The 8,312-nt window shown below is 39.0% G+C and overlaps 1 long non-coding RNA gene across 1 annotated transcript; it reads left to right on the forward strand.

Annotated features, from left to right (window-relative positions):
- The first annotated feature begins 3,810 nt into the window (after nucleotides 1-3,810).
- On the forward strand, nucleotides 3,811-4,444 carry LOC117878959. Its single transcript, XR_004646151.1, has 3 exons — nucleotides 3,811-3,955; nucleotides 4,198-4,253; nucleotides 4,356-4,444. It is a non-coding gene; the product is annotated as an uncharacterized LOC117878959 (long non-coding RNA).
- The last annotated feature ends 3,868 nt before the right edge of the window (nucleotides 4,445-8,312 follow it).

Here is an 8,312-nt window from a genome sequence, read left to right on the forward strand (position 1 = left end):
GGGCCCGAGCCAACCCAGGCTGGAGCCGCCGGGGGGCCAGCCTGGACCGCGCCTCCTCCCTCCCCCTTACCTGCTACAGGCTTCCCGCGACTCAAATGTTCGCGGGAAGCAGGGGAGGGGGCGGAGACTTTGGGAGGGGGCGGAGTTGGGGCGGGGGCGGGGCCCCTGGGAGTGTCCTCCATTTGGAGGCACAAAATATGGTAACCCTAATCTCCTTTATGTTTAAAAATTGGCACTACAACGCTTTTATGTATCAGAGGGGTAGCCGAGTGAGTCTGTATCCACAAAAACAATGAGGAGTAAGAAGTAGGTAAGCACAAAAGCTTATACCCAAATAAATTTGTTAGTCTTTATGGTGCCACCAGATTCCTCGTTGTTTTTTCAAAGCTTTTATGCCATTCATCTGGCATTTTCTCTTTCTTAAGAATATCATTGAACAGACTTGTAAAATACAAGAGAGACAAACTGGGTGAGGTAATATCTTTTACTAGACCAACTTCTGTTGGTGAGAGAGACAAGCTTTTGAGCTACCCAGAGCTCTTCTTCAGATCTGGAGCATCACAACTAAAAGCAAGACAGAACAGATTGTTTAGCATAAGTAGTTAGCACATATTCTACAGGATTATTCAAGGTGAAGTGGCCCATTAACACCTCTGCAGTCATAGGACAAAAAGGGGGGTTAGTAGGTTACAGATTGTTGTAATAAGCCATAAATCCAGTGTTTCTGTTCAGTCCATGTTTTTTAGCATCTAGCAGAGTTGTTAATTTAAGCTCCCAGACTTCCCTTTCCAATGACCTCAGTGCATCCACTAGTACTTTATCTGGCCCAGGTGCTGTCTCCTTTTTCATTTTCTTAAGTGCATCTATTCTAGAATTCTCTTCCTCCTGTATTCAATCTATCTCTCCTCAGTTCAGTTTACATGGTTTTAGGGCTTGTACATGTTAGCGCTTATTAAAAATCATGCCTCCCCCCGAGCAATTTAAATTCTGCTGAGACAAGCGCTGTCCTCACCAGCTCTTAGGTCAGTGTGAGAAGCTCTTCTGCCGACATAGCTGCCGCTGCTCGGGGAGGTGGAATAATTGTTGATGGGGGAGCTCTCTCCCGTCAGCATAGAACATCTGCACTAACAGCGCTATAGCAGTGCAGCCACACTGCTACAGCTGCCTGCTGTAGCGATTCTAGTGTAGACTAGCCCTTAGTTCCTCCTTGGGGTTCACTTCATCCATCACTCTTTCAAAATAATTACTCCAGATTTTAGTGATTGATTGACCATTCATTTGCAGTATACCATGATTATTTCTAATATGAGCAAACTCATTCACATCCATTGTCTTCTCTGTTTCCTTAACTAGTTTGTAGATAGTCTTCTCTCCCTCATGTTCTTCTAGTCAGTTATATAGCTTGTCACAACAACATTTTTAGCTGTCACAACTCTTCTTCTGGCCTCATTTTTTGACTCCATATTCACCATTTTATCAATGCTCAAGCCACTGGCCTGCCACTTATTAAAAGTTACCTTGTTCTTCTCAATAGATTATTTAACTTGAGGAGTCTACCACCAATGCTCCTTTCTTACTTTTTTTGGCACTGCTTTCCTCACTTCTAGGACTTCCTGTGCTATTTAATTTGTACCTGTTTTCCTCCACACATCCCTATGTGTCTATGCAAATTACTTCTTGCTTCAAGATTTTTTCACTCCCATCTTAAGTTTCCACCAGTTAGGCCTTTCCACTTCCTAGGAATTCAGATGTTTCTGAGGTCTCTGCATTTATACCCTGGCAATTGCAAAAAGAATCTGGCCAAAATAAGATAGAGATTTGCAGAATCTCTGTGAAGTTCCCATGTCCCTGACTCATTCACTGCACTCTGTCTAACCTGCACACTGGATGAGGCAGGGATCCTACAGAAAAAATATTGGGTTAGAGCCTCATCTAGTGTAAACTTGTATCGGTCCATTGACCTCAGCAGAATAGTGCCAAGTTACACCATCTGAAGACTTGGTTTATTTTATGAATATATAATTAAAGACTATGAATCAGATTCTCAACTGGTGTAAATCAGAATAGTGCCATTGAAGTCAATGGAACCACACCAATTTACACCAACCAAGGATCCAACCCAAGGGGCCTCGTTCTCATCTCAGTAGACACTCCATCACGCTAACATCAATGAAATGAGAATCAACCCCCTTCTCGTCAGAACTGCATGTAAAGCCCCTACCATGCTTTCAGCACTGCACAAATAATACATCTCCTTTCCCTTAGATCAGATTTTGGGTCTAAAGCCCCTTCTAGTTCTTGCAAACTAATTAAATGGAGCAAACCCATGCAAAACTGTATGAATTTGTCAAACCCAGGCCTTGCCTAAAGGTTTGCAATAATATTTGCCCATTGGAAAACTGGGTTCATTTAAATACAAACCTCTTCAAACTTTATGGTTTACAAATCCACACAAATTTGTTCTCATACAAAAAAATCATTAATCCCTTTTTAATCAAACTTGGAAGGTTCACCCAGCTCTAATGCTCAGGATATTTATGTGGAGGAGCTGATAACTACTATCACTGTCTCCTCATTGACTCTTCATTGGCAGCTTCACAGTTCTTGCAGTTCTGAGAGCATTGATTTAAAATGGCCTGTAATGCTGCCAGTTCAATTTAACACCAAGAAACTAAAAGAAGAAGGGGGGGGAAGATGCCTATGCAAAGAAGTGCTACACAGCACCCTACAACTTGAAAATGTTTCCTCTACTATGTTCTAGAAGAAACAAGGTTTGTACTCTGTATATTTCTTTTTGTTTCATATCAAAACAGGGGAACAAAGAGACATTCCAGGACACAAGTTAATGCCTAAAGCTAAATTTTAGTAAACAACAATGTATATCTAAATATGCAGGGCTACATTTTCAAAAGTTAGCTTGCAAGTTATTTTACATAATGCTCACAAAATTTTTCACATAAGAAAAGAGTTGCTTGATTTTTTTTTTCAAAGACCACACTACACTGGGGAAATTTTGCAAACATTCCATTAGATTTGTTCCAAACAGGGTTAGATGACAATACTTAAAATACTAGCACTAGCTATGCTCCATCAACACAAGCACTCCCACCATTGCTAATACTGGTGGAGCTGGACCATCGTTAGTAACAGTATGAAACTTTGCAAAAATGTCCCTAGTGAAAGCAAGACTTCCAGCCCTGATTCTCCACAGCCTTGCCCCTGTGTAGTCATTTACCAGTGTACAGTGAGTGTGTAACTTAACAGCAGGTGAGACTAGTTGGGTGAGATAATATATTGTATTGGACCTATTTCTGTTGGTGAGCGAAACATGCTTTTGAGCTTACACAGAGCTCTGTGACCTGAAGAAGAGCTGTATGTAAGTTCAATAGCTTGTCTCAGCAACAGAAGTCAGTCCAATAAAAGATATTACCTCACCCATCTTGTCTCTCTAATATCCTGGGCCCACCACAGCTACAACAACGCTGCATACAATAGTAGACAAGTCATATCCACTCACCTGAGGGGTCTGTCTGCTGGCCCTTCTAAAAGATATTGGGCCCACCTCTGCTTACACAAGTGTAAATAACAAGTAACTTCACTGAAGTGGAGATTGGAGAATTGGGGGAGTATTCATTGGTGGCAGCAAGCTCAGTTCTGTTGTCCCTTTAAATGAGTTCTAGTGGAGATATCAGTGTGTGGAGGAGGGTAGACAGGTGATAATTAACTTTCAATTGTTTATTGATTGACCTGTTACAAGGAAAAGCTAAAGTAACACTAACAGTTCCGTGCTTGTTTCTACCAGGCAAAACAAAGAAAGTTGCTTCCAGGTTTCTCTGTGGATGATGGTCCTAGCCAGTAAATGAAGGTGCCTGTTACATTGGTGGAATACTGAAGTTATTTTTACAGCATTTGTCTCCTGAGACAGAAGGATAATGAGGAAGAGGGTCTCAACTAGGTTAGAAACATTGAGAACATCACCTTTGCAACAGTCAACTTTTTGACTGACTTTTTGTTATCTTAAAGAAAAAGGTTTTCTTTTTTTTTTCCACTTGGCAGTAATTACTTAAGATGAGAGCTGAAATTTTAATAACTGAATATTTACCTGCATTATGGGGTTTTTTTCCCTTCCTCCCCCTTCTGTCAAACTGTAATTTTGTTTCTTCTTTGCAACTAAGTTGACTTCTCTATCTGTTTTAGATGGGTTTTCATTTTGGCTCTGTTCTCTGACACTGTTAAGCTGGAATTGAGAACTGGTAAGAGGATTTTTCTTATTGGTTGAATGGCAAAGGGGGTCTTTAAAATATTACCTTTGATTCTTATACTATATAAATGTATTTCTCTATATTCAAATTAAGAGCATGAAGAAAGGAACCCAAAGCACAGGACAAATCTGGCTGTTCTTGGAACACAGCCACCTCTGAGATATTTTGACTTTTCCCTGAAGACCATTAATGAAACAAATGGCTTTTCAGAGCTGCAATCTCATGTACCTTTTATTGGCCTTACAGACAGTAAGTTAATGCATTTATGTATAATTAGGAAAACTGTACCAGCACCAGTCTTTCTACCATATTAATAGTGAGAAGAGTGCTAGGGGAATAATTCATAATGAATAACTAACTTGAAAATTACCTCTGCTCTGTTTTGCTAACTGTCTATGTGCACTCAAGTACTTATTAAAGACATTAAACAAATAAATCTTGTTCTGTAGCCCATATCTGGGCATGGGCCACCTAAGTCACTCTATATGTTTCTATTCCCTGTGATTCTATTCTTTAAAGTCACATTTCTGATGTGAATGCTTATGGAAGATGAACTTTCTTTGATTATTCTCCAATAGCCAAGTAAACTCCAATGTTTCTGCAAACCTTCCTGCCAGTGAACTAAGGCATGATCACTGGCCAAGGCAATTCCAATGAGTAAACACTTGACAGTATTTACCCAGGGCTAATTGAGGCTTTTTTTAAATCTTTTGTTCCAGACCCCCAACTATTGAGATTGCTATGAATGCATCCTCTATTGGTTTAAGTAAAATCAAATATGTTTTAAATAATGGACGTCGGGTTGGAAATTAAATTTATTTGCTGCATCTTGAAAATATTTTACTCTGCATTAGGCCATAGAATTGTTCTTGATGGTGAAAAAACAAACAAATGAGTCCAATATAGCTTTTTGCATAGTAGTCTTTACAATTTCTACAAGGCACTAATTTCTTGTTTAATAAATCTCTTGACACTTCTTCCTTTAGCTGTAGCTTTAACTGAAAAGATACTCAAAGGCCCTCCCCATATCATTGCCAAATTATACTAGTCACATGATAGTAAAGTTTTCCTGATCACAGTGGATTGGGATTATTTTACTAAAAACAACTTTGTGGACCTAGGTTCCCCCCCACACACCCCTTGACTTCAGTGTGTGGTAGACAATAACATGAGAAAATCATGGGACTAGTGAAGGGCTGTGTTGGTTCTTAGTCTGTATTGGTACTAAGGTATAGGTGTCCAAAACTCAAGTAACTTCTTGTTGAAAGGACACGTTTTCTAATTCTTTACTAAATATCTATTTCTCACTGTCTGTCTAGTTACATGTATTTCAGTGCAGGTGAAAGGGATCCCCATTTATAGCTGTCAAATGCTGATAGGCATGCAAATAAGTTTAATCATTTTTTTTTTCAAAACCCCAGGCAAGAAGTTAAATAGACACTGCTGCAAAAATGGAGGAACCTGTATCCTAGGCAGTTTTTGTGCATGTCCAAAATATTTCACTGGGCGATACTGTGACTTTGATGAACGGAAAAGGTAAAGGAACGGATGAAAGTGGTGTATTTTGTTCCAATGGGATCATCTTTAAAATCTGAAATCTGTTCTTCTTAACAGAGACTGTGGTGCTGTTCTCCATGGAAACTGGCTACAGAAAGATTGTTCCCTATGCAAATGTGTTTATGGGACTTTGCATTGTATCCCACAAATGTTTCAAGATGGTTGTGGTAAGTAAATTTGCTTAAGAGAATGAGGTAGCAGATGCATAATCTTCCATCCTCCTCCTTAACATAAACAGGATCTAAAGCTGTAGGTTGCAAACAAGCTTAATGCAAACATTAGAAACAAGAAACTTAATGTCTTAAGTCTTGGAAGATGAATCTGTTTAGTAACTATTCTCAAAAGAGGCACTATCGCCATCACTGTAATTTCAATAGTCTGCACTAGTGCCAATTCCAGGCTTTCAAAAACCATGAGTCAGGTCACAAAATATCCTGAGATTTTTTTCTTTAAGCAGAAACTTCTAGTTTCTGTGCCTTTAGAGCATACACTCAATGTTTTAAGATTCTCAACCCCTCCCTCCCCTCCCCCCCGTAACTGAGGGTGTTAGAAGCTTACTTTTATTTTCTGTTTAATGAAAGCTGAGATTCTCATGCAATTGTTTGATTCCAGCAGCTAGGGCCTTAAGAAAAACACCAAATATTATGTGACTTGCAATAAAACAGGAGTTGGCTTCTTATCCAAAATTTCTGTGTTGCCAAAGCTAGTAAATTGGATGACCTACAGTTAAAGAATTTGACTTCTGCCAGCTATTTAGAGTTTACAGACTGAATGATAGTGAGGACTGTAAAAGCTCAGACTCTTTTATCTTGTGAATGTTCAGTATTAGCAGCTATTCACACCGTCTTTAAATACCCTGTGCTACTGACTGCCCAGTAGAAATGCATTCTAAGGACTCAAGTTTTTTTAATAAAACCAGAAGACCACCATTGAAAGAGCTTCTTGTTTCATTCTTCCTTTCAGATGAAGACAAATATGAAGAGGAGATTCTCCGAATACTTTCCATGAGTTCTAAACTGCAGCCAACAGGACATATCTGGCTTTTTACACTGTTTACATTCCATGTTATAGTATGAAAGCAGAATAGAAAACTTCTGTTTTGTCTTTGTGCTTGTAATCAAGATTTTATTTTTAATTTATCTTCAGACTTTTTTTTCCCATGGGAAAAGTCCTGTAGAATTGTAATAGTACTGTTTGGTTTTTTATCAGCTCTTTTAACAGTCCCATAGAACTCAAGGGAGATTTCCGCTGTAGGGATCTACAGGATGTTTTGATTTTTAAAATGTATAGCAAAGGTGTATCGTTCTCTCAATTTTATGTAGGGATTTTTAGAATAACTGCTATATAACTCTACTGATTTCATCTCTATTTAATTTTATAAGACTTTCCCAGAAATGGAGTGAGGTTTTTTTAAAAAGCTTGCACTCAAACATTGTAAGATAATACTAAAGAAATAGTTTAGTGGGAAGACTAATGTACAAAAGACGTAATATTTCAGTTTTAGCTGCAACTATGAAAGGTAGGACAACCACTTAAACTGTGCAAGTGGATTCACTTTATTGAATCTGAAGTGGAATATAGTAAATTCCTACCCAATGTACATGATATATTCCTCATCCTTAGATTCCAAGCTTTACAATGAAGTGAACTTGGGAAGACTGTTATAAATTATACTTCTATATAACAATTCTAATTGCTGGCACCAAAAAAAACTTCTAGAGATTGTTTAATAGAAAACGCAACTCATGATCCAAAAAGTGTCATAGGCTCGGATCAGCCAGCCATATGTAATTCCCCCACCTTATGACATCACAGCCACATGACTTCAGAACACACTTTTTTTGTAGTTCTGAGTTAGCTAATTGAGGTAAAATCCTAGTGCAGAAAAGGCAGTATGTAGCCTTCATACTAGGTAGTAGGTCACATTAACTCCCTGGTGCCCCACAGTCTTTAATTTGACATGCCAAGTTGCATGAAATTACAAGCTGCCTTGTCTGCAGTAGGATTTTACCCAAGTTAGCTAACTTTAGCATACATTTGATGGTGATTATTTAATTCTTTAAGAGCCACTTTATAAAATTGCTGAATGTGTACACCTCTGGCAAACCCTACACTACACTATATAGTGGCAGTGCCACAGCTACTTTGCTATATTGTAGACACTTGCTACCACCACTTGAGACTCGCTGTAGTTAGGTCAATGGAATAATTCTTCCATCGACTTAGCTGTGGGCTGGTCTTCACTATGGGGAGATCGATTTTGCGGGTCTAGTGAAGCAGGGATCAATTTTGCGGGTCTAGTGAAGCAGGGATCGATTTTGCACTCTAGTGAAGACTTGCTAAATCAATATCAAAGAGCTCTCTGGTCGATCCCGGTACTCCAGCTCTCTGAGAAGAGTAAGGGAAGTTGACTGGAGAGAGTCTCTCGTTGATGCAGTGCAGTTGAAGACATCAGGGTAAGTATCCTTCACGTAGCTGGAGTAGGATAAGTTA

This window comes from Trachemys scripta, chromosome 6 (genome assembly GCF_013100865.1).
Source record: "Trachemys scripta elegans isolate TJP31775 chromosome 6, CAS_Tse_1.0, whole genome shotgun sequence".
In the NCBI taxonomy this organism is placed as follows: Eukaryota; Metazoa; Chordata; order Testudines; family Emydidae; genus Trachemys; species Trachemys scripta.